Source organism: Paramisgurnus dabryanus, chromosome 20, assembly GCF_030506205.2.
Source record: "Paramisgurnus dabryanus chromosome 20, PD_genome_1.1, whole genome shotgun sequence".
NCBI lineage: Eukaryota > Metazoa > Chordata > Actinopteri > Cypriniformes > Cobitidae > Paramisgurnus > Paramisgurnus dabryanus.
The window spans coordinates 15,808,173-15,834,786 of record NC_133356.1 but is presented as its reverse complement, the minus strand read 5'-3'; the positions used below and the strand labels follow the sequence as shown (position 1 = coordinate 15,834,786).

At 36.8% G+C, this 26,614-nt stretch overlaps 1 long non-coding RNA gene across 2 annotated transcripts in view; it reads left to right on the top strand.

The window, feature by feature from the left end:
• The first annotated feature begins 32 nt into the window (after window positions 1-32).
• LOC135786992 (uncharacterized) overlaps window positions 33-26,614 on the top strand; it is a 47,406-nt gene continuing 20,824 nt past the window's right edge. Inside the window, exons 1-3 of one of the 2 annotated variants that reach the window (XR_010547020.2) lie at window positions 33-535; window positions 9,571-10,001; window positions 13,141-13,176. This is a non-coding gene — a long non-coding RNA (uncharacterized lncRNA). Of the gene's footprint in view, window positions 536-9,570; window positions 10,002-13,140; window positions 13,439-26,614 lie in introns of those variants that run through there. The other variant, XR_010547019.2, reaches the window with a different exon arrangement.

Below are 26,614 nucleotides of genomic sequence, written 5' to 3'. Positions count from 1 at the left end.
CAGCAATCCGCATAGAAAAAGTCAAAGGGTGACAGATTGTCCGGAGCGGGTGACAAGTTTACTCGGACGAAGAAGTCAAGCTGTCTCTCCATTCTTAAAAGTACCATCTTTAAACCCTTTTAGTGTACACTACAAAACCGTGTGTGCACTCCATTGAGCAACGCTACGAAACTAAAAAGCTCCTTTTTAATCTCAGGTGTGTAGACAGCTGTGTCGGTCATTGTATCGCTCGCATTCTATGTTCTCTACTAATTACGTAAGTAGCGTTACGCGCTTGTAGTAGATCTCAAAACAACTTCTACAAACACGTTTTAATCTATTGCTTAAATCAAGTGAAACGGTTGTAAATAAGTTGAAGACGAGATTAAAGGACAACGAAGGCGGCAGGGATCGGTTGAGATGAAGATGACAACCTTTATGGACATTAATAACGCAAGTGCTGATGGGAAAATCACGGACATCTGCGAAGACGAAGTTAGCTTGCAGTCATCGGACGGATCTTTCATAGAAACACACGCATTTGTTTTTAACTTTGGTGAGTGTCAGTCTGTATGCTTTTTATGTGTCTGTCTTGTGAATTGATATTTTCATATTAACAAAACAAAAAAGATAAACTGCACATTAAACGGCCAATTTAAGTGTGCACAGATTTGTTCAGGAAATGACCCCGTTTTGAACGAACTGTTTTAACTGTAATCGCTGAATCAATTGAATTTTACATTACACTCGATTCTAAATTAAAATGTTAAGTTAGATTATACTTAAATACTGAGGATTATTCAAGCCAGTGAATCTATAGACGTCTAATATTATGCTAAAATCTGTGAAGCTTTTTTGAAAAAAAAAAAAAAACAATGATTTCATGCAAAGTTTCCAAAACCTATTTTTTTGGTCATGTGGGCTGTAACATTTTGTCTTTGAACAGTTGCAAGAATCTGTGGGCCAGCATTTCCTTCATATCTCACTGTTACATCAGTGCAACAGCAGCACATTACATTAGTTGTATAATATCCATCAATACAATAACAAATCAAACGCACCTTCAACATATGGGGATGCTTTTTCATTGCTGCTCAAAAACATTCGATTTTAGTCTCTTAGTTGCTATAGATGCAGAATGTATACCCTCACTGTGTTAGTTTTGCAGTTGAATTTGTTATCTTGTGCCCATAGATGGCACACTTCCTCTCATTGAACTCTTTATTTTTGGTTTGCACTTGACTTATTAAGGAAGTCTTCATTTCATCACTTTGTGTTGACTGTTCCCGAACATCTACAGTGACGCAAGCAGGCGGTACATTGTAAGTGTTGGGGTGGCATGACTTCCTGTTGACCTCTGAGAGTTAGCTTTTTCTGTTAATCAGTGTACTGGCGACACAGATGACTTGTTCTCTTGCTTTGTGTTTCGTGCCTGGAATCAGGGAATTGTGTTTATCTGCCTGCTGAGTGCAAAGGAGTGTGACCTCCAGCAATGTCAGAGAGGCCACTGCCCAACTGATTTTGCTTCAGGCAGTTTTTAGTTCCTGGAAAGAAAAATTAAGGAAAGTTCGAGCCATGAGGTAGAATAGAATCTAAGTGTGATCCTGTTTAAAACTTTGACTTTCAGCATGTGAAAGTTGTACGCTGACCCCTAAGAAACCGGATATGACATCATGGGCAAGTCATTGTCTTTAACATTTAAACAATATTTTTTTTTTAATTAGTTTGTAAAGAGCACCTATTTTATTGCTAAAAAACAATGTTATTTGTGCATTTGGTATAATACAATGTGTTCGCGTGGTTTATGGTTAAAAAACATATTATTCTCCACATACCGTACATTTTTGTAGCTACAGATTTCACTCTTCCTGAAACGCATGGATTTGAAAAGCTCTGTCCTTGATTGGCCAGCTAATCTGTACGTTGTGATTGGCCTGAATACCTCTGATGTCAGCTGGAATATGACGCTCCTTACCATGTTTGAAAGATTTGGTTGCTAACAGGAGTTAACTTACAGGCTGTGAGTCCGAAGTGGGATGAATTATGATAATGTTGGTCTTGTCTACACCAATCATGGGACAGCCTGATCTCACGAATTTCCGTGGGATGGTCACAGAATTTTTTTCTAATTTTTCCGTGGCATTCTCACGGATCTCCGCATTTTTCCGTGGCCCTGCTACGGACTGTCTTTTCTGTGGCGTTCTCACGGATTGGTTACTCAACTGTTTTGTCCTATTTTCCCTATAGTTTAGGGTTAGGTTTACATGAAATGACATCCCTACCCAAACCCAATTCTAATCCCAACACCAGGTGACAATTGTTTAAAGTTTAGAAAATATAAAAAATACATCAGAAAAAATAGTATAAACCAATAGTTAGAGTGACATACTAACGCAAACACCAAATCTAACCCTAAACCGAAGCGAAAATGGTTTGAAAAAAGGAAAAAGCAGTTGAGTATCCAATCCATGAGAATGCCACGGAAAAAGACAGTCCGTAGCAGGGCCACGGAAAAATTTGGAGATCTGTGAGAATACCACGGAAAACAAGCAAAAAATTCGGTGTCTATCCCTCGGAACTTTGTGAGATCAGGTTGCACGGGAAGTTAACTGTTACGTAAAATCTCTGTGTTTGTTGTAGTCCAAGAAAAGAGATTTACATTGGAAACGATAACTGACATAATCGACAATAGGTAATCTTTAAAATATACCATCTATTCCAGTATGCAGCTTTGTATTTTTATAGTCTTTCAAAGCAGTGTTGAACAAGACGGGATTGTGCGACACCACTACTTTTAATGCTACATCAATCTGAAAAGGTCACGTACAGTATGCGACGTGTCGATCTCCTATGGGTCACACATCCTTACGTGATACTAATTCGCAGGTCACCAAACATAAACTTTGGAACGCAGGGAAATGCAAAATTGTTTTGCTGGAGTTTGCATTTCCAGTCTGCTGCATTCACATGCGTATAAATGAAAATCAATGGAAGGAAAAGTATTCAAATAGCCATTGGCCTCTCTTTTTTATTAATTTTTACAAACTTTTATACAAGGTTTAATAAAAGTAGTAATGGTCTACTTTTAAAGTCAGAACAGGCAACAGTCAAAGGCATTTGCCAATCTTGAGAAATGTAGTGTGCATTAGAGAAGGAATGCTTTGATGGGGTCATTGATCTAGAGGAAATCCGAGAGAGGCTCTCACAGGAAGATCACACAATTTCAGCCATCAGGATCTATGGATTCAGTCATATATTTCTGAGGTTTCTGCTTTATTGTTCACTTAGACTCCTTTGATGTTTGCATCTATTTGATACTAGCAAAGTGAGAGTAACAAGTGTAATGAAGAAGAAAAGAAATGAAGATGTGGAATGTGTGACATTGTGAGTCTGGTCCTTGTGACCTTGCTGTAACTTTATCTTGTTTGTGAATGTATTGCATTTGGAGAGCATAGTAACAATATGAGCACTCAGCACCATGCTTAGTGAAACTCCCCAGCCAGATTGGATCCAATTAGAGACTATAATAAAGACAGACTACGACAACAAGGGATAGTCAGTTTTAGGACAGACATGACAGTTGTAAATATTAGCATTTTTTATATGTGATAATATTAAAATCTCTTATTTTTGTCCTTACCAACTGCGACCACTTACAAATTACAGAACATTTTTACTAAACCCTTTTTTATTTCGAATTTCCCCGCCCACCATGAAATCTCATTGGAAATATGACCTTCACACTAACCATCTAATATGTTTTGATTAATTGTGATTGTGTAGTACGAATTGCTTGTCACCGGATCAACGTAACTCATCATCTTAACATCCTTTAGTGTAATAACTACTGTTAACGCTAAAACCACTTGGTGTCAGTGACACAGTTACCGTTGCCAAAAGTTGAGGCTCTGTTTGGGTGGAGGTCTTCAGACTCGTAGCCAGATCTCTTGATTTTTTCTGTTAGTCTCACCCTCTTTCCTTTCTCTCCACCCCTTCCCCCATTCCCTCTCTCTGTACGTCTTTGCCTTACTACATGCTATGCGGTTGCCAAGTGCTAAGAATCTGCGGAATGTGGGATTGCAGTGTGCTGATAAAGTTTGCTTTGTTCCCACCGTGACCTGAACACTGGGAGGGATATGGAACCCTGGGAATGGATAGCATGCCCTACACACAGTCTCAAAACACTGTTAAATGTACACACACTTCTCATTAACAATCTGTTAATTATTCTGCAGCACATGCAACTGACCGCTGCTCCAGTAGGGTGTCGTAAAGAATGCATTTTGGGTATTTACAAGCACACATATTTGCGTATTGTATCCTCTATTGGAGATGTAGTGGGTCTGAATATGAAAAAGTTTTTTTTTTTATTAAAAGCCATTGCAAGTTAAAATATTACCATTTACAAATTTAGTTTCTAAATTTTAAAAATTGATTGATGAAATTGATGATGTATCCCATTACAGTGTGGTCTCAAACTGTTGTACCCCCTGTATATTTTGTTATAAAATATTTTTAATAATGGATATTAGAAATATTCTTACAATATTTAAATATCTAAGATCTATTTCATTGCTAATAAACAACATACTTTTATGTATTTGGTATAATACAATGTGTTCGCGTGGTTTATGGTTAAAAAAAGACTTTTCCACATACCGTACATTTTTGTAGCTCCAGATTTCAGTTTCTTCCTGAAACGCACAGATTTGAAAAGCTCTATGTCCCTGACGTTGTAAATGGCCTGAATACCTCTGACCTCAGCCGGAAGTGTGACGCTCCTTACCATGTTTGAAAGATTCGCTCACAATGCAATGCTAACAGGAGTTAGCGGGAGGAATTATGACAACCAATCCCAGGAAGTAAACTGTTGCCTACAATCCGTGTGTTGTTTGTAGTCTAAGAAAAGAGATTTACGTTGGAGACAATAACTCGCTTCATTGTTTACTTTGGGGTTTGTACCTTTTGCATATCATTAACATGTACTAATACACACCAAAGGAAATGTAAAACGTAAATCGGACAATAGGTGCTCTTTAACATAAGGCTTAGCGAAGGATCAGAGTTATAAATTCAAAAGTGAACGATTCATCCCATTTAGTGAATTCATAAATATAGTGAATTTTTAGTCAATTTCACAGATCACTTTTGAGTGTACCATAAACTTGACTGACGTTTTTACTGTTTTTTACAGTGCAGATTGCACTTACCTCTGGCAATCTTAATCCACATAGCTAAAGTCTCTGCAAAGAACATATAAGTAAGAGTTAGTTAAAAATCTCATTATCAGTTTGTCAAAATAGCTAGCATCTGTTCTCACTCACACATTTCCAGTTTTCGAGGTAAAACTTGTGACAGAAATAATGTTGATTTATTGATTTTGAGTACAAGTTGATGTTCTTGTGCGATTGTGTGATTTTGCTTATTGTGTCTAGGAGTGAAGGGAGTTGTGACAGTCTTGAGGAAATCTGCCATCTCAGCCCTCACAACACAGGTCCTGTAACGGCTTCATTTAGAGAGTAAACACAGAGATGGATGCTTTTTGATTGGAGGGGGTTGGCAGGAAGCTGCTCTGGTGTTTGTGTTTAAGAGACTTTTGCAGTCAGCAGGGATACTTTGCGTGTGAAGCTTCATCAGATTGGACCGTTGTGGGAGTGTCGAGGCAAAACAAGCGGCACCCGCTGACTTGGTGTTTTCAGCGTAAATACGGCATTTCTCCTTTGTCATGGAAACCAGCCCTCATGGTGTCACACGGACACAAGGTGGAGTAAACCTAGCCATAATGACTGTATCTCCATGGACACTGCGGTTAAAGTACCGAAAGCAGAGACATTTAAGCTCCACATTACAGTTTAATTATTGTTTAATATTGACAGTTTTCCACTCTTTTAATTGTGGTCCGTTGCAGTAAATCATACAATAGTTCTTGTTGTTTAATATTTAAAGTCATTGTCAGGTGTATGTGGCTGCACGTGCAAACTGCTGGCAGTACAGGCTACTGTAAACATCCTTGACTGGAAGCTGATGCTTAAGATGGAGCTTTCAGTCGGATGTTTGCAGCAGCCAACTGCTGTTACTCTCACCCAGAGCCCTGAGAACCTGGACAGACTCATAAAGTACATGGACATACCCGGGATTCAACCCTTTTTTCATCAAATAGCACATAAAATAACAATAGAATTTAGATAGATAGATTAGATTAAAAAGGTCAAAAATCTGGCAACCCAAGATTAACAGTAAATGAATAGAGAGATCATGCAACAGTACATCACTTTAAAAAAAGATTTCACACCATCCTGTGCTTATTTGTCATGCAAATGATGTAAAACAGTATACAGCACTGTTTCAGCCATATTGCTTACAGTCTAAAGCAGGTGCAATAGTGTGGCGGTGTGAACTAAGACGGGCTGAAATGGATCCTTTGGTGGCATGTCAAAAGCAAACAACATTTCAAGAGCAGATCAGGCCGAGGATCTGCTCCATGAGGTCAGGCAGGATCAAAAGCTGTCTCCAGAGGTTGAATGTCAACATCGGAAGCGGCGGGTTGCCATTTGCGTCAGATTAACACTTTCAGTCATGTAAAACACATTCCACCCGACACCTGCGGAGCGCTAAGACCCAGATTAGCCGAGCTTCCCCGGTCTCCAGGTCACTCTTTTCTAGCCTTTCAAAGGCCTGTAACACGGATCCAGAGAACGCAGGACTCTCGCTTTCCCACCCCCTGCATAAGGGATCCCACAGGGCTTGCGATGAAAAGCATGGAAACATGATCTTGACGAACAGCTTTGGGTCAGCACAGGGAAAACTTTCAGGTTTATAGAGTCTAACTATCTAGCTTGTAAAGGAACTTGATTTATATGTAGTGTTTGCATTTTATATAAATACTTTTACTGCTCCATTGTGTCAGTCAACCCAATAAATAATATTCAGTGTTAGTAAGTATGATATAACACTAATAAATTATGTAGATTAGATAAACAGAAGCCTGTGAGGCAAATTATGTCCCAGAACATTAATTTAATGATAAGGCCACTAAATCAAACAGGTTTCCCAAACACTATACTCATCTGCTATGAATCAGATAAAGGAGAAAACAATATACAGATGTCTTATAGCTGTCTCTTCATTACTATGGGATTGCAGAAAATATTTTTTAACATTATAAAAATTGTACACAGTACAAAGTTTATAAACTTGTTATCTAAAGTCCTCAATTCAGTCTGTGATATATTGAGCTCACATTTGAGAGTTCTTACCTTGTTTTGTTATCACTAAATCAGATTTAATTTAATGAGCACACCGTTTCAGCACTCTGGACAGCTCTTTTAGGTTGACCCTGCAGACACCCTGTCCTGGGGTGAGACAGTCCTCTGGGGCAGGGGTTTTGAAACGGGTCCAAGGACCACCAGAAGGTTCTAGGTGGTCCCCAGAAAATTTCAGAGAAAAAAATTATTAGATATTTTAGAATTTTTTTTCTTTGTATTTTTCTTGTGTGTTTTTCTTATTACAGGTTCCTTATCTCACTTATTGGGGTTTATAAGGCAGGATTCCTTGTAAAACCGCTATGAAACAAGATTTATCTTTTAAAGTTTCTGCAGTACAAATACATTTGAATTGAAAATGTTGCTCTTCATGTTTATACATCCAGCATTACTGCACAATATAATTAGGTAGGGGGTTACTCACAAAAGGTTTATCATTGGGGGGTCATCATAAAGTTTGAAAACACCTGCTCTGGGGCATCTTTTATAGTGGCCTAACAAAAAAGAAAAATTATTAAAGTTATCTCTCATCTTTCTCTCATTGTTTCTTTATAGTAAATGACTGATAATATTTACATTGAATCTTACACTGAAACTTGCAAGTACACTGGAAATGTTACAAAAGTGAACAAATTAAATGTTCCTAGTAATAGAATTTACAGTAGTACTTCAATAGCTAGATATCAATGATGTAAATTGTAATATTTTAACTGATATTTGTCATTTCATTCTGTCTATGAAATTAAGAATGACATTTTTTAAGTCTAGCCTTGTTAAAATATATTAAAAAAATGCAAAGGTAATAACATCATGAAGATTTGCTGTATGTCCCTGTAAACTACAATTGTTGGTGTACCAGAGTGTCTTTACAACAACCCTAACACTGTCTTCATGTGACTCAAAGCAATAAGTTGCAAAAAAAAGTTATAGTTCTAGTTTCACCCACTATGACTTTTGCAAAAATTTTCGTTATATTTTAAGTAATATTATTTGAATTAACTCAATTTTAATGCCACCAGGTAACTAACTTTAAGTTGAACCAACAAATCTTTTTTTACAGTGTTAAAAATTAGGTTTGGCCTAATTGTTTGTTGCTGAAATTTTGTCACATCATGCCTGGATAGGCCGAAGTGTAATATGCTTCAAAAGGCACTTAAAGGATTAGTAAATTTTCTTTAAAAAAATCCAGATAATTTACTCACCACAATGTCATCCAATGTTGATGTCTTTCTTTGTTCAGTCGAGAAGAAATTATGTTTTTTGAGTAAAACATTCCAGGATTTTTCTCATTTTAATGGACCCCAATACTTAACAGTTTTAATGCAGTTTAAAGTTGCAGTTTTAAAGGACTCTAAATGAGGCATAAGGGTCTTATCTAGCAAAACGATTGTCATTTTTGGCAAGAAAAATAAAAAATATGCACTTGTAAACCACAACTTCTCGTCTTCCTTCATTCGTGTGACGCGACTGCACGTAACTGCGTAATGACGTAGAAAGGTCACATGTTACATATAGGAAACGCAGATTAGCGGACCATTTTAAACAATAAACTGACACAAAGACATTAATTAGTATCATTTGACACACAACAACGTTGGAGCGGTCCTCTTTCTCCACACTTGTAAACACAGGGGCGTAGTTTCAATACGTCATCCATAACCTGATGACGTAATCACGTGAGGTTGTGCTGGCGCGTCACAGGACCAGAGGAAGATGAGAAGTTGTGGTTTAAAAGTGCATTTTTTTTTTCTTACCAAAAATGACAATTGTTTCGCTAGATAAGACCCTTATGCCTCGTTTGGGAGCGTTTAGAGTGCTTTGAAACTGCGATTTTAAACTGCATTAAAACTGTTAAGTGTTGGGGTCCATTAAAGTCCATTTAAAATGAGAAAAATCCTGGAATGTTTTCCTCAAAAAACATAATTTCTTCTTGACTGAATAAAGAAAGACATCAACATTTTTGGATGACATGTTGGTGAGTAAATATCTGGATTTTATTTAGAAAATTGACTAATCGTTTAATATTTCAAAAAAAATGTGTAAATATAAATATTAATGATTATCAACTAATGCCAGGGATTCTCTATTACTCAAAACACAATTCTCACACATTATAATATATTTATTTTATTAAAAAATTACACTTAAGCAACACTCAAGCTTCTCGTCCCTGCAGTCACTCACTAAGCCCTACACTTTTTTACTATCAGTCTTTTTTCAGCCCTGCCATTTTAATCACTCTGTCCCCTGTTGTTCCCCTTCCTTGTAAACTCAATCACTCTTTCTTTCTCTGTGTTTCTTGTTCCTCCACCCCTCTTTATGCCCATAGGCTGCCAGCAAGTCTGATGACTTTACCCAGAAGATTAAAGACGTAGACATGGAGGAAGGGGGCCGAAAGACAGTCATCTTGTCCAATAAGAGGAAAGAGCACTGAAGAATGTGAAAATCTCCCATTCAGTCCAGTTCACAGAGGCTGGGAGCGGCCACATCCTTTAGGAACGAGGAGGGGTCGCAGCTTCGGGAGGGTAGATAGGGATTTTGGACAGGAGCCAGAAGCGACGCAGAGGCTCCTCATATGACGGCGTTCCGTGGGAGCGTCCAGTTCCCCCTCCTCTTTGTTGTCCCATAGGACATAGACTCTAGAATCTCATTGCCTTCGGTTTACTCCCACAAACAAACTCTCCCAGCACTCCTTCTACCCCATGAGTGGAACCAGTCAGTAGGCGGCACATTGAGGAATGCGTTTCTATTAATAGAGAGGTTAGATTATCTCAAAGTCTAATGACCAGCATGACTAGATTCCTAAAAGGCGCAGCAGTGATGTTTTGTACTTCACTTTATTCATTGGCTAAAATACACAAATATAAACACTTTGCTGGAAAATGATAAATGGTGCAACACATTTTTTACATATTTGTTTATAATTTTCAACTACTTTTACTTGGCAGATTGTCCAACAACATTTTCAAGCCATCATGTAAACCCAAGACAAGCAAACAATGAACAAATGCATGAACGCTTGCCAATATATAGGAAAATCACAGTTCTGTTAATTGGCCTTAAACTTTTACAATGGTCCTAGGGTTTAATGTTAAACCTTGAAGCTGATATCATCCAGTGATGCAGAAGGATCCTCTATCCACTGACACTGTATATGACATTGTAATTCATGTAACTTGAGCATTAGTTTGTGCATTGATTGATTGATAGAAACCGAACATTCAGGTGACCCAAAAGACTCTTTCCTTTCAATTCAGGGTCGGCTTTCTTCATCCCAGCTTGACTTGGGAAGACTGTGAGCATCAGGGAATGTAAACATCCTACACTCTCAGCTGGAGCTCAGCCTGAGGCTGGGAGTGGGATGTTTGCTCTCTCTGGCTCAGAAACACCACAGTTAGACAGATGTCACTATGGCTGCACAGTGGAGGAATAGGAGCCCCACCAGATATTTGAAGAGAGAATGCACCTTTGCAGTTTGTTGAAAAATTAGCTTTTGTTTATATAAGTATACAGCACATACAGTCCCTCAGACATGCAATAAAGACGAGGGCCATATCTTAAAGGGGACATATCATGAAAATCTGACTTTTTCCATGTTTAAGTGTTACAATTGGGTCCCCAGTGCTTCTATTAACCTAGAAAATGTAAAAAAGATCAACCCAGTAACTTAGTTTTGGTAAACCATTCTCTGCATGCATGTGAAAAAATAAGTCATTGAAATTTGGCTCACTTTGTGATGTCAGAAGGAGATAATACCACGCCTTAAACTGCACTATCCAACCATGGCACTGCCATTTAGTGCAGAGATCAGCTCATTTGCATTTTAAAGGACACACCCAAAATGGCCATTTTAACATGCTATAATAAATTATCAATATGGTATTTTAAACTAGAACTTCACATACATACCCTGGGGACACCGAAGATTTATTTGACATCTTATAAAAACTCTTGTGAAATGTCGCATTTAATGTATAGACACATTATAAATGTGGGTTTTAGGCCTTTTTTGACTTTGACCAGCAGGAAACCACATAACATCTAGGTAAAACCATACAGAACACCTTAGCGTAGCAAACTCTTTTGTCACCACACACAACACCCTAGCAATTCATTTATATACTGAAAAACTTGGAACCATGCAGCATGATAAAGAACCCTTTTTAAGAATAAATAATTAAAGTTGGTTGATAAATTGTATTTTAAAATGACTATGGGAGGTTTGCAACACACAGGAAGTGAACTTCACTGTAAAAAGCTCTGATGGTGAGTGGCCTGTCAGTCACTAAGATGTTTCAGACAAATCTGTAGGTCTCTTGAAACTCCCTGACCCCACAGCTCTGGGTGGGACAATTTTGTCCGACTACAAGCATCCCCACCCAGACAGAGATGGCGATGGAATTGCCTGAGAGGAAGTGACTATTTATACCCGCTAAGGAACAGAGAGAGGCACCCTTCCGATGGGCGTCTCTCCTTTAGCTTCCTTTGACAAATACGGCAAAGGACTGCTCTCATGAAGCTTAAATCCGACTACTTGTGAATGCAATATCCACATTCCAAGATATTGTGCACGCCTAACACTCTTTTGGTTATCGTTCTCCTCCACATTACTGCAATGACCTTTATCCACTTTGGCTTGATGATGTCATAGATTATGCAATTCTTCTAAGCAACCACAAGGTGGCAGACTTTCTCCAGTAAACGCTTTAAACTCTTATGAGGCTCATGTTTAGCTTTAAAGCAGTGTTGAAAAACAGTGGTTTAGTGCAGGGTACGGAGTTTGCCCAATTTCATAATGATCCTTATGGTTAAAAGACAAGCAGCAGTGACAATACTAGCCTATTGAAGTGAACTAATTATGCAAGACTATTACATTTCACTGTGGGAGGTAAATAAAGAGTATACCCACTAGAGTCACCATTACACCACTGATTAAAGCCAAGTTAAAGGGACACTCCACTTTTTTTGGAAATAAGCTCATTTTTCAGCTCCCCTAGAGTTAAAAATTAGATTTTTACCGTTTTTGAATCCATTCAGCTGATCTCTGGGTCTGGCAGTACCACTTTCAGCATAATCCATTAAATCTGATTACACCATTAGCATCGTGCCCAAAAATAACCAAAGAGTTTCAATATTTTTCCTATTTAAAACGTGACTCTTCTGTAGTTACATTGTGTACTAAAACCGACGGAAAATTTAAAGTTTTGATTTTCTAGGCCGATATGGCTAGGAACTATACTCTCATTCCGGTGTAATAATATCAAGGACTTTGCTGCTGTAACATGGCTTCAGCAGGCGCAATGATATTACGCAGCACCCGAAAATAGTCCCCTTGGTTACTTTCAGTAGAGAGTATTGTTCCTAGCCATATCGGCATAGAAAATCGTAACTTTTAATTTTCCTTTGGTCTTAGTACACAACTAAAAGATTCAAGTTCAATTCAATGGATCAAGTCAAATTCAATGGATTATGTTAAGCTATGCTAAAAGTGGTAGCGCCAGACCCGGAGATCAGCTGAATGGATTCCAAAACGGTAAAAATCAAATGTTTAACTCTAGGGAAGCTGGAAAATGAGCATATTTTAAAAAAAAAGGGAGTGTCTCTTTAAGCATTTTTCTTGATAAGAAATGTTAAAACCACATCTGATATTGTCTAATCAAACAGGGGTTTTTTTGCGACCAGAGAAGTAAAAAAGCTGAAGTATAACAACAAAGGCTGCATTCATTATTACAGTAGTACTTTTTGCAAATACTCTTTGAACAAACTCCTCGGCTTGTCAAAGATCATGTGACGCTGAGGGGAATGAATGGAATGTACACCAAGTTCCTTTCAAATATTTTAAACAATGACCTCATCAAATATTTCAAACAATGACCTCACAGTCAATCTCTTCCCACAGGTAGCAGTGGAACAGGAAGATGAAACAAGCAAATTGGTATGTATGTTTGACTACAGTAATAATAGACACTGTCATTATAATGCATACTGGAACATTGTGGGTTACGTGTATAAATGTTATTTTTTTCTTTCACAATAAACCTGAATCACATCGAATCTTATTTTTGCATGGGCTGTTTTTTGGTTGACCACAAAAAGTCCCACCACCCAGAGTCAGTCGAAACTCTGTATTTAGTTTTTGTCATAGTAGTAGTGCCATTAGTTTCGAGGCACCATTGACACTTTCAACCACACAAGGAACTGAAACTCTTCATGGTGTTTAGAGAACAGAACGCAGCATCCACTGAGACTCTACACTACACGCTCTCAGAAGAAGAGGTACAAGACAGTACAAAAGTTGTCACTGGGATGGTACTTTATGAAACAGTACAGTACTTTTGTACTTAAAAGGTGCATATTGGTACCTCGAAGGAACATAGGCTATCAAAATAGTATTAGGACCTTTTTCTGAAATTGCTTAACCTCCTAAGACCCAAACTTTGGTTTGTCTCTTTTTTTTTCAGATTTCTTCCAGCTATTTTGGGGTTAGGAAGAACCAATAAATAAAATAACCAAATATATTTTTTTGAACATGAAGCAGTGTAATTGTCCATGTTTGTGTACAACAAGTTCCATTTACACAGAATTAAATATTATGGTGCAAACAACACAAAAATGTAATGTCTACGTATGTGGACATCCACGGGCCTCATTTAAAAAGCGTGCGTATGCACAGATTTGATCGTAAAGTGTGCGTATGCAAAAATCAACGTCAAAGTCCATATTTATTAAAACGGTCTTTGACGTGGAAAAGTGCTTAGCGCCACATCAGGGTCTGAGCAGACGTACGCATTTTTGATAAATGATCATAAGCTCAAATGTAGGATGGTCTTTACGCAGCATTTTATAAATAAGGCCCCAAGTCTTAGGAGGTTAAGACAACAACAGCAGAACACAGGGCACAGCTGTGACAAAACAATTGTATAAACACAATTGCATAATTTGTATAAAGCGCAATATACAATATTTGAATATATTAACTATGCAGTCCTGTGCCACTACACTAGAGCAAGTGGGAAACTATATCTCATTTTATAAAAGGTCAAAATTTTTATCATACTAAAAGGTTTTTCACATGATGCATGAGTCGTGTAAAAATATTCACATACACCCAGTTTTTATTGATATTTTCCATGACATGCAAGGCACATGATGACTTTTGTACAGGTAATGATATTACAGTCACCATAGACTAACCCTCAACCACAGAAATGCTTTCGTGTTTTTAAAATTTTGATAAAAGATTTTTAGAAATGGGGACATCCCCAATGTCTTATCTAAAATTCCAACTTGTTCCTCTCTAAGTCTGTCTCATTTCTCCCATTATTAAGCCTGTCTGGGAACAGCTGTGTAATGGCTGTTTAATATCTCAGAGAAAGGCCAAAAGGCTCTTTGTCACGGCATGGCTAAAGAAAGGTCAAATGAATCTGCATGGTTGCTAACAGTGAAGAATTGATGTGACAGTGCTGGCTGATTTATTAGATGCACTGCTATGAGTCTTTATCAAAACTTCCTCTTTAAAGAAAGCAGAAGTTCCTTTCAAACAAACATCTGGAGTTTCATAAGTTCACATCACCCTGATGGGGATTGAAAGTAGAAACACAAACAAGCAATTTACATGTAAATCTTTGATATTTGGCAGATGCTTTTATTGAAAATGCATTCAAGCCAATTCCTTAAGAATCAAAGACATGATATTGGCTTTGTTAGCTTTATGTTTTACCAGTTGAGCTACAGGAAAATATTGCACAATCTGCATATTTTACCTCAGAACCTTTAGCACATTCTAATGAATTGCGTATGAATAGCATGCCTTTTGAAAAGTCGTGCAATACATACGCCAAAGTCCAATTTTGTGTACATACGCCAGTCCTTCCTGTTCACTCAATACCATTTATCTTTTTGTGTCATTTTATGCATTAGTTTCTTAGGTTTTTTTCTATTTTTTCCATTGTGGCTTGGGGTTGGGGTTAGAACAACTTTCTGTTACATAAAATAACATCCCAACCCTAATTCTGACCCCAACTTCAAGCAACCAAGGTTTAAAAAAAATTGAGAAACCAGATACATTAAATGACATCCTATAACCCAAATCTCAAATTTAACCCCAAACCCAAGCAACAATGGTTTAAGCCAAAAACTGAGAAATCAGTACATAAATTGACACGAAAATATGCGAGGTAATAAATGAATGGGAAGGACTGGTGTATCATACAGTATGCATTCAAATTGGACTTTGGCAACATTTTTCAAAAGGTGTGCTATTAATGTGGAAGTCATCAAAATGGGTTGCTAACAGTATTGGAAGACATGTTTTTTTTTTAAGCAAATGAAATGTAGGGGAGAGTGGGGCACAACCTAACGCTTTTTGGTTTTGGCTCAATCATTCAAAAATATTTGAGTTTGATTAATTATATTTTTACACAGCAACACACACAGCTCTGCTACAAATGAACATTTGAAGTTCACCAAACGTGACAGAAGTGCAAACGTTACAACTTACCCCATAGGTGGGGTTAATTGTAAAAGGCAGGGGGTTAGTTGTAACATTTGCGAAAATTAAGTTTGAAGGCAATATTTCAATTCTATTTTGTCTATATAATTGAAGTGGATATTGTTTATATATCTGTCTATAATAGACAGGTATCCACACAGTATTCATTCATCCAGCCCTTTTCTAACAATAGTTCAATTATAAATGGATACAATGTCTAAATATGTGAGAAAAAGCAGCACAATTATGACAAAACATTTTTTTTATACATGACCCAGTCTGTAATAACCATACTACAGTTTCAAAATTAAATTCTGAGATAATGAAAATCAAAGTCTGATTTTAGCCATTCATTTCATTATGATTATAATATTTGACATGACCTTATTCAATCAATATTAAAGATATGAACAAAAATTAATTTTAACACAATTTGGTATCTTACACACCCAACTCCAAAAACAAAACAAAAATATAGCTGCAAGCAGCGATTAGCGGGGTTCAAGCGATCTGGGACCTTAAAGGGGTCATAGCGTGAAAATCTGACTTTTTCCAAGTGTAAGTGCTATAATTGGGTCCCCAGTGCTTATATCAACCTAGAAAACATGAAAAAGATAAAAAATAAAATAATCGAGAGCACAATTGAATTTCAATTACAACAAACCACCATCATTGTGATCAGTGTTTGCATTTCATCCACTCATTTGCATTTTAAAGGAAACACCCAAAAACTGCACAATTTTGCTCAGGCCTACAAAGTGTCAATTTTAACATGCTATAATAAATGATCTGTGGAGTATTTTGAGATAACACTTCACATACACACTCTGGGTACACAAACAATTTATTTTACATCTTTAAAAAATCTCATTATATGACCCTTTAAGACCTTTAAGGGCATGCCTGTTTAGATTTGCTGCATTGTTATCAAATATACTTAGAATATGAAATACTAACATGTTACCAATTAGGTAAATTTTCTGAAGAGAAAATTATGTGGTGCATGCTGTTGCAAGATTTGTCACACAAAATGTTTCAAAAATTGTTAACATGAGACAAAACAGCCCACCACAATTTCTCTACGATGTTCTGATATAGAGATATAGGTCTCACATGGCTAATCTATAACACAGCAATGATGAAGAATAAGCTAAAACACATACATGCATTTACACACAGAAGCAGAAATGGCAGGGTTAGGAAATAAGACTTTGAAATAAATGACCAATCTCCATATGCTTGGTGTCCTTTAAGAGTTCATCAACCTATTTAAATGTTTATCCTATGTTCGAATGTCACATGACTGTTAAAACGGATACCGTCAGAATGATTGACGAAATGTTATTTTAACATAATAATACTGACTTCATAAAGTTAAATCATGCATCCATTGATGAAACCTGTGAACACAATTTCATTGAGTATACATTTTAAATAATAAATAATAATTTTAGCCAGCAGATGGCAGAAGATGACCTTCTGCCATCTGTTGGCTAAAATTATTGTTTTCCTTTTACAATTAATTTAACATAAAATTAGTATTGAATATTTAAAAGTAAATAAAGGTAGACACATTTTTAACTCAAATCCTGATAAGCATGCTCTTAAGTATATTAATGAGGGTCTGTGTTTCACACAGAGAGTATATATTTTTCATATAATCCTTTTATTGTGTTATTGTAAGAGAATACTAATTTATGGATTTGGAAACAATAAAGCAAAGTTACATATTTTAATAGAAACATTTTTAGGCTCTGTCATGTTAAATTGTCAAATAGTGGTATAGCTCTGCAATTATTTTCATGTGATTTTAGGCTGGGCCAATAAATAACTGATCCAGATATGTTTTCAATATCAAATTATGTCAATAACAAATGTCATGTTATTTAGTAGATTTGCAGCAGATTTGCTGGTGAGCATTTGTCTGTGTTACTTTCATAAAGTGCTGCTTTTTAGTTGGGTTCTAGCAGGTCATTTATGTGAATAATAACCAATTGCATTATCACATGAAGTTTTTGGTGCAATATTTGAAAAATAACATATAAAAATGTAACAACTTTGTATTATACATCATGTCAGGACACGTTTATGTCATGGAAGGTAGAATAGAATCCTAATGCTACTGATGTAAATAAATGGAGATAATGAAAAACTTTAATCCATATCTTTATGAGTTCCTTTAAACACACATGCTGCAATTCAGTCGTACAAATGGCACCTATACCAATGTGTGACATCACATGAAATCTATGCTTACAAAAGCAGGTATTCAAATTCATTACATTTTGTATTTGATATACCTTTACACACAGAGGACAGAAAAATGTACTGCGCTGATTTTATTGTTGTTGACTGAAAAAATTCTAGTAGTTTTGAAAAGTTGTTTTTGTAATTCAAAGCTAAACAACTAAAGGAATAAGACGTACAATTGGTGATAACAATTTGGCATTCATATTTGCTCACAGACTACAGGAAATTGTATTGCATTGGCTTTAGTGGTGTTGAGTGAAAAACCAAGTATTAGTTCACAAAATAGTTTTTTCATATAATCATAAACATATAGAGCAGTGGTTCTCTACTCCGTTTCTGGAGAACCACTGCTCTGCACATTTTGTATGTTTCTCTCATCTGACACAATCAGTTTAGTTAATAGAGATCTCTACTATTGTGCTGATTATGTGAAGCAGGTGTGTTGAGAACCACTGATCTAGAGAACTGTTTACTTTGCACACATTGTGTTAGATGCAAAGATTTTCAGAAAGATGAACTAAAAATCCTCACAGACACTTGGAAACATAAGACCAACAGTCCCATGAGTTTAGTTGTAATCACACACCATTAGGCTTGACTCGTACATGGTTAATACTGGTTGGCTGTTGAGTGGCATGTTTTCAAAGATAAATAATTATCCTCATAGACCATTATAAGAACCTGAAAGTAGATGTAATGTGCAAAATAACAAGTAGGTCAGACAAATATTTATGTGTCATATACATATGCTATAGTTATGGTTATTTGTTCTTAAGTTATAGCGCCACCTAATGGACAATCTCTGCAATTTTTTGCATGTGACCTCAGCTTGGGTCTATACATATGTGTACCAAGTTTCATGTTGATATCTCATTCCTATCATAAATGATAGCAATTTAAGTATTTGTGGCCCCGCCTCTTCGTACTTTTGACCGTAGTGTTGCGACGACGAGTGCAAAGTTCAACTTTTTTTTTATAATTATTGATATTCAGTGTCTAAGGAATATTCCAGCACTGGATTGGTTCAGATCGGTCAAAAAACCTAGGACTAGTTCGCAAAAGTAGGTTTAAGAGAAAATTATGAATATCTAACAAACGATTCGACTGAGACAAGTGCTTCTTGAGGAAAAGTTGTTCATTAAATGTAGCTCTATTAAATGATATAAAGATCTTGTTGATATCTGAAACACTGCATAATACACAATCACTTAAACATTGAAAAAACGTGATAGCGCCTCCCGGAGGCCGAATTTTTTCTTACTCTGCACAGACCTTCATGGCCAAGAGACAAACAGGTCCACCACGTTTCGTTTCGATCGGCCTCCGTTAACCCTGCCCAATAGCTGCTTTTTCTTGATTGGCCGATGGCGGCCATGTTTTTTGAGCTACGCGAAATTCCTTTCCCACACAGATAGTACCCTAGACCAAGAGCACCCGTGCCAAATCTCAAGTTGATCGGTCCCATATTTCTCTAGTTACAGCTCTTCAAAGTTGAAGTAGTGTTATAGCGCCAACTAGTGGTCAAGCGATGCAATTTTTTGCACGTGACCCCAGAATAGTCCGCTGTATATGTGTACCAAATTTGGTTTCGATACCTCTTTCCAATCCCAAGTTACAGCCATTGAAGTCCAAGAGGCTCCGCCCATTGGGGGCGTTTGGGCGTGGCTTGACGACGACGAGTATAAAGTTCAACTTTTTTTTGATAACTTTTCATATTCACACTCCAAGGAATATTACAGCACTGGAACGGTTCCGATCGGACAAAAAACCTAGGACTAGTTCGTTTTTATTTTTTTCGACAAAATCGAAAATAGCGAAAAAATTTTCATGACGGAAATGAAATCGGAGATATACGTTTTGTTCGTCTTGACGCAAGGAATCCAGGGATATAAGACACTTGACATTTGGACAAGAATTCTGGGAGTTATGAGCACCAACGCGTTTGTTATCGCTATAGCGCCACCTATAGGCCAATCGGGTTGATACTCTATCAACCTCTCCCCAAATTGGGTCCTACCATTTGGCCAAGTCTCAAGTCTCTAGGCCTTACGGTTTGGTCTGCACGATCCGTTCTACGGCAGAAGAAAAATAATAACTAGAATAAATATAGCTGCAAGCAGCGATCAGCGGGGTTCAAGCGATCTGGGACCTTAAAGGGGTCATAGCGTGAAAATCTGACTTTTTCCAAGTGTAAGTGCTATAATTGGGTCCCCAGTGCTTATATCAACCTAGAAAACATGAAAAAGATAAAAAATAAAATAATCGAGAGCACAATTGAATTTCAATTACAACAAACCACCATCATTGTGATCAGTGTTTGCATTTCATCCACTCATTTGCATTTTAAAGGAAACACCCAAAAACTGCACAATTTTGCTCAGGCCTACAAAGTGTCAATTTTAACATGCTATAATAAATGATCTGTGGAGTATTTTGAGATAACACTTCACATACACACTCTGGGTACACAAACAATTTATTTTACATCTTTAAAAAATCTCATTATATGACCCTTTAAGACCTTTAAGGGCATGCCTGTTTAGATTTGCTGCATTGTTATCAAATATACTTAGAATATGAAATACTAACATGTTACCAATTAGGTAAATTTTCTGAAGAGAAAATTATGTGGTGCATGCTGTTGCAAGATTTGTCACACAAAATGTTTCAAAAATTGTTAACATGAGACAAAACAGCCCACCACAATTTCTCTACGATGTTCTGATATAGAGATATAGGTCTCACATGGCTAATCTATAACACAGCAATGATGAAGAATAAGCTAAAACACATACATGCATTTACACACAGAAGCAGAAATGGCAGGGTTAGGAAATAAGACTTTGAAATAAATGACCAATCTCCATATGCTTGGTGTCATTTAAGAGTTCATCAACCTATTTAAATGTTTATCCTATGTTCGAATGTCACATGACTGTTAAAACGGATACCGTCAGAATGATTGACGAAATGTTATTTTAACATAATAATACTGACTTCATAAAGTTAAATCATGCATCCATTGATGAAACCTGTGAACACAATTTCATTGAGTATACATTTTAAATAATAAATAATAATTTTAGCCAGCAGATGGCAGAAGATGACCTTCTGCCATCTGTTGGCTAAAATTATTGTTTTCCTTTTACAATTAATTTAACATAAAATTAGTATTGAATATTTAAAAGTAAATAAAGGTAGACACATTTTTAACTCAAATCCTGATAAGCATGCTCTTAAGTATATTAATGAGGGTCTGTGTTTCACACAGAGAGTATATATTTTTCATATAATCCTTTTATTGTGTTATTGTAAGAGAATACTAATTTATGGATTTGGAAACAATAAAGCAAAGTTACATATTTTAATAGAAACATTTTTAGGCTCTGTCATGTTAAATTGTCAAATAGTGGTATAGCTCTGCAATTATTTTCATGTGATTTTAGGCTGGGCCAATAAATAACTGATCCAGATATGTTTTCAATATCAAATTATGTCAATAACAAATGTCATGTTATTTAGTAGATTTGCAGCAGATTTGCTGATGAGCATTTGTCTGTGTTACTTTCATAAAGTGCTGCTTTTTAGTTGGGTTCTAGCAGGTCATTTATGTGAATAATAACCAATTGCATTATCACATGAAGTTTTTGGTGCAATATTTGAAAAATAACATATAAAAATGTAACAACTTTGTATTATACATCATGTCAGGACACGTTTATGTCATGGAAGGTAGAATAGAATCCTAATGCTACTGATGTAAATAAATGGAGATAATGAAAAACTTTAATCCATATCTTTATGAGTTCCTTTAAACACACATGCTGCAATTCAGTCGTACAAATGGCACCTATACCAATGTGTGACATCACATGAAATCTATGCTTACAAAAGCAGGTATTCAAATTCATTACATTTTGTATTTGATATACCTTTACACACAGAGGACAGAAAAATGTACTGCGATGATTTTATTGTTGTTGACTGAAAAAATTCTAGTAGTTTTGAAAAGTTGTTTTTGTAATTCAAAGCTAAACAACTAAAGGAATAAGACGTACAATTGGTGATAACAATTTGGCATTCATATTTGCTCACAGACTACAGGAAATTGTATTGCATTGGCTTTAGTGGTGTTGAGTGAAAAACTAAGTATTAGTTCACAAAATAGTTTTTTCATATAATCATAAACATATAGAGCAGTGGTTCTCTACTCCGTTTCTGGAGAACCACTGCTCTGCACATTTTGTATGTTTCTCTCATCTGACACAATCAGTTTAGTTAATAGAGATCTCTACTATTGTGCTGATTATGTGAAGCAGGTGTGTTGAGAACCACTGATCTAGAGAACTGTTTACTTTGCACACATTGTGTTAGATGCAAAGATTTTCAGAAAGATGAACTAAAAATCCTCACAGACAATTGGAAACATAAGACCAACAGTCCCATGAGTTTAGTTGTAATCACACACTATTAGGCTTGACTCGTACATGGTTAATACTGGTTGGCTGTTGAGTGGCATGTTTTCAAAGATAAATAATTATCCTCATAGACCATTATAAGAACCTGAAAGTAGATGTAATGTGCAAAATAACAAGTAGGTCAGACAAATATTTATGTGTCATATACATATGCTATAGTTATGGTTATTTGTTCTTAAGTTATAGCGCCACCTAATGGACAATCTCTGCAATTTTTTGCATGTGACCTCAGCTTGGGTCTATACATATGTGTACCAAGTTTCATGTTGATATCTCATTCCTATCATAAATGATAGCAATTTAAGTATTTGTGGCCCCGCCTCTTCGTACTTTTGACCGTAGTGTTGCGACGACGAGTGCAAAGTTCAACTTTTTTTTGATAATTATTGATATTCAGTGTCTAAGGAATATTCCAGCACTGGATTGGTTCAGATCGGTCAAAAAACCTAGGACTAGTTCGCAAAAGTAGGTTTAAGAGAAAATTATGAATATCTAACAAACGATTCGACTGAGACAAGTGCTTCTTGAGGAAAAGTTGTTCATTAAATGTAGCTCTATTAAATGATATAAAGATCTTGTTGATATCTGAAACACTGCATAATACACAATCACTTAAACATTGAAAAAACGTGATAGCGCCTCCCGGAGGCCGAATTTTTTCTTACTCTGCACAGACCTTCATGGCCAAGAGACAAACAGGTCCACCACGTTTCGTTTCGATCGGCCTCCGTTAACCCTGCCCAATAGCTGCTTTTTCTTGATTGGCCGATGGCGGCCATGTTTTTTGAGCTACGCGAAATTCCTTTCCCACACAGATAGTACCCTAGACCAAGAGCACCCGTGCCAAATCTCAAGTTGATCGGTCCCATATTTCTCTAGTTACAGCTCTTCAAAGTTGAAGTAGTGTTATAGCGCCAACTAGTGGTCAAGCGATGCAATTTTTTGCACGTGACCCCAGAATAGTCCGCTGTATATGTGTACCAAATTTGGTTTCGATACCTCTTTCCAATCCCAAGTTACAGCCATTGAAGTCCAAGAGGCTCCGCCCATTGGGGGCGTTTGGGCGTGGCTTGACGACGACGAGTATAAAGTTCAACTTTTTTTTGATAACTTTTCATATTCACACTCCAAGGAATATTACAGCACTGGAACGGTTCCGATCGGACAAAAAACCTAGGACTAGTTCGTTTTTATTTTTTTCGACAAAATCGAAAATAGCGAAAAAAATTTCATGACGGAAATGAAATCGGAGATATACGTTTTGTTCGTCTTGACGCAAGGAATCCACGGATATAAGACACTTGACATTTGGACAAGAATTCTGGGAGTTATGAGCATCAACGCGTTTGTTATCGCTATAGCGCCACCTATAGGCCAATCGGGTTGATACTCTATCAACCTCTCCCCAAATTGGGTCCTACCATTTGGCCAAGTCTCAAGTCTCTAGGCCTTACGGTTTGGTCTGCACGATCCGTTCTACGGCAGAAGAAAAATAATAACTAGAATAATAAAAATCCATACAAATACAATAGGGTTTCAGCCCTACGGGCTTGAACCCCTAATAAAAATCCATACAAATACAATAGGGTTTCAGCCCTACGGGCTTGAACCCCTAAAAACATGAGGAAAAAAATGTACCTACATGTCAAAAGCCAGTAAAAGCAGGCTGGGCTTGTCCCTTTTTAACCAATCGTTTTAAGAGTATACTGTACACAAATCCAATCCAAAAGGAAACCATGCTGGTATTTAGGTTAACCTATTCCAAACATGATGACAGATCTGTTTTCATCAGACCCGGCTCATACCTGTTTTTATAACACTGGGTATCAGTGTACATGTTTGTTGGATTAATTAATGCAGCTGTGAAGCTTTGAGGCAGCTAATTGAATTAAGCTATTACACAGTAAGTGAGACACACACATACAAACAGACACACTGAGGAAAACAGTGGGTCGCAGGGACACCCATCACACAACCTCTTCCACCTCATTCTGTCACTAGCGATCAGTGCGGCCACATCGCCTTCCACTCAGCACATTTAACACACGCGTACCACAGCGGATTCACTGGAGTGTGCACAATACAGTGTTTCACTAACTGTGCTTACTGAAGCACACCGAGTCACTAAACATTAAAAATGAAAGCACTTCCATCTTGAACTGACTACAAAGTACACTATACTTACAAATATGTCACAAGCACAGAATGATCAGATGAGTAATGTCGAGATTCAAACACATTTGGGGAGAACTGGGCCAGGTGTGCGGCAGACAGCTGTCTCCAGGAGTCTCTGTGAATGAGGAGCTGGCATGTAAAGTCACACTCGCAGGTGTATGCCATGAAAACCAGTCACAGACTCGCTGACGGTTTGACAAGCAAAAGTAATGCTCATGTTGATTACAGCAGACACACTGTTCTTCAAAGCACTGGGGACTTGTCTGTCTGAATGACCATATGGCAGCCCCTTTTCTGTGATTTTGATCAGCATTTTAACTGTACAACTTCCCTGACTACAAATATCCCATCAGAGCAGGATGTGATGGAGTGATATTCAAACTCGATTCTCTGTCAAAGACACATGGTGCAGTGTATTGCATTGGCTGAGCTCTGCTGGGGTTGAGAGCAAAGGTAACTTCTGCTTTACACATGGGTTATTTTCAACCCAGCACTGGGTCAAAAAGTAACAAGCCCAACCGTTGGGTTAAATTAAGAGGTGGACACTACTTAAGTTTTTAACTTTCTACATAAAAGTACATTTTCAAGTATTCATATCAGTGTTTTTATTTGGAAAACATAAATTTCAAGGCATATTAATTTTTACTCATAATTTCAAGTTTTTAGTTTATATTTATTATTTAAGTACATTAAACATCTAGTACTTTTTTACTTAAGTAAAAAGTACTTTCATACTTTTACTGAAGAAAAGTAAAAGTACACAATTTGTATGTAATTAGGTATTAAATCAATTTTAATATGCAATATAAAAGGAATACACAGCATGATTCTAGGCTTTAGAATGTAGTGAATTTTTTTGGAAAGTAAATTTTCTCCCAAGACAAACACTCTGATAAAGCACAGATACTTGGAAAATGTAACTTAAATACTCAAGTAGTGTCCACCTCTTGTTAAATTAACCAAAAAAATTTTAATATTTGATCCAACAATGGTTTCAAACAATCCAGCATTTTGTGGTAAAACAACCCAGCACAGGTTTAATATATACTGTACTGAATAGCATAGGGGCTGGGTTCATCCCTCTTCTGACCTAACACTGGGTTGAAAATAACCCAGCATTTTTAAAAGTGTAAGCTTTCTTAATCATTTCTTTGTCATATGTAAGGAAATAATATTAAGTCAGCTGGTCATTATTAAAGCAATAAACCCCGAGAAGCAGTGGGTTACCAGTGCATTTTATAACAGCTAAGGGGCGTTGTTAGGCACGACGCGAAGCGGAGTGCCTAAAACCCCCTTAGCTGTTATAAAATGCACTGTAACCCCACTGCTTCGAGGGGGTTTATTGCGTTTATAAAACGGTTACTTCATATGCATATCGTTAGAGGGATTTTATAAAATAAAACACAAATAAGTTGTAATTACATTAATACAAATATTACTCTTCCGCCAAACAAAGTAGTTCCTCAGAATCAAGTGTGACTGAAACAGAGCGCAGTTCCCAACCAACAACACAGACACAGCAAAGACACAATGAAAATATGATTTAAGACTGTGGTGTTTATTTTATAAATCACCATTCATCTAATTTAATTTATACATTAACATTTATATCGTGCAACTGTTGAAGTGATGATCAAATATGCTTGGAAGCATGCTGAACTCTTTCCCCGTCAGCGTTTTTTTTTTAAGTTGCCACCCAGTTTTAGTTTAATGCCTTGCAGAAAATTTATCTTCTTTATATAAACATAAAATATCAAATGAAAGAACAGACCATCCGCTTTCAAACAAAAACAAACAAAAAACATTTCATCCTACCTTCATTTGTTCCCTTATCACCTCTCCAAATTTTTAGCTAAAAGCGGAGATAATTCCATTTTTGTGAAGTACTTTAGTAAGAGATCAGATTCAAACGGAGCCATGAACAGTACTACACGGTGTTTTCAGTGAATGCGTCAGTGTTTAAATTGGGTAAGATCGCC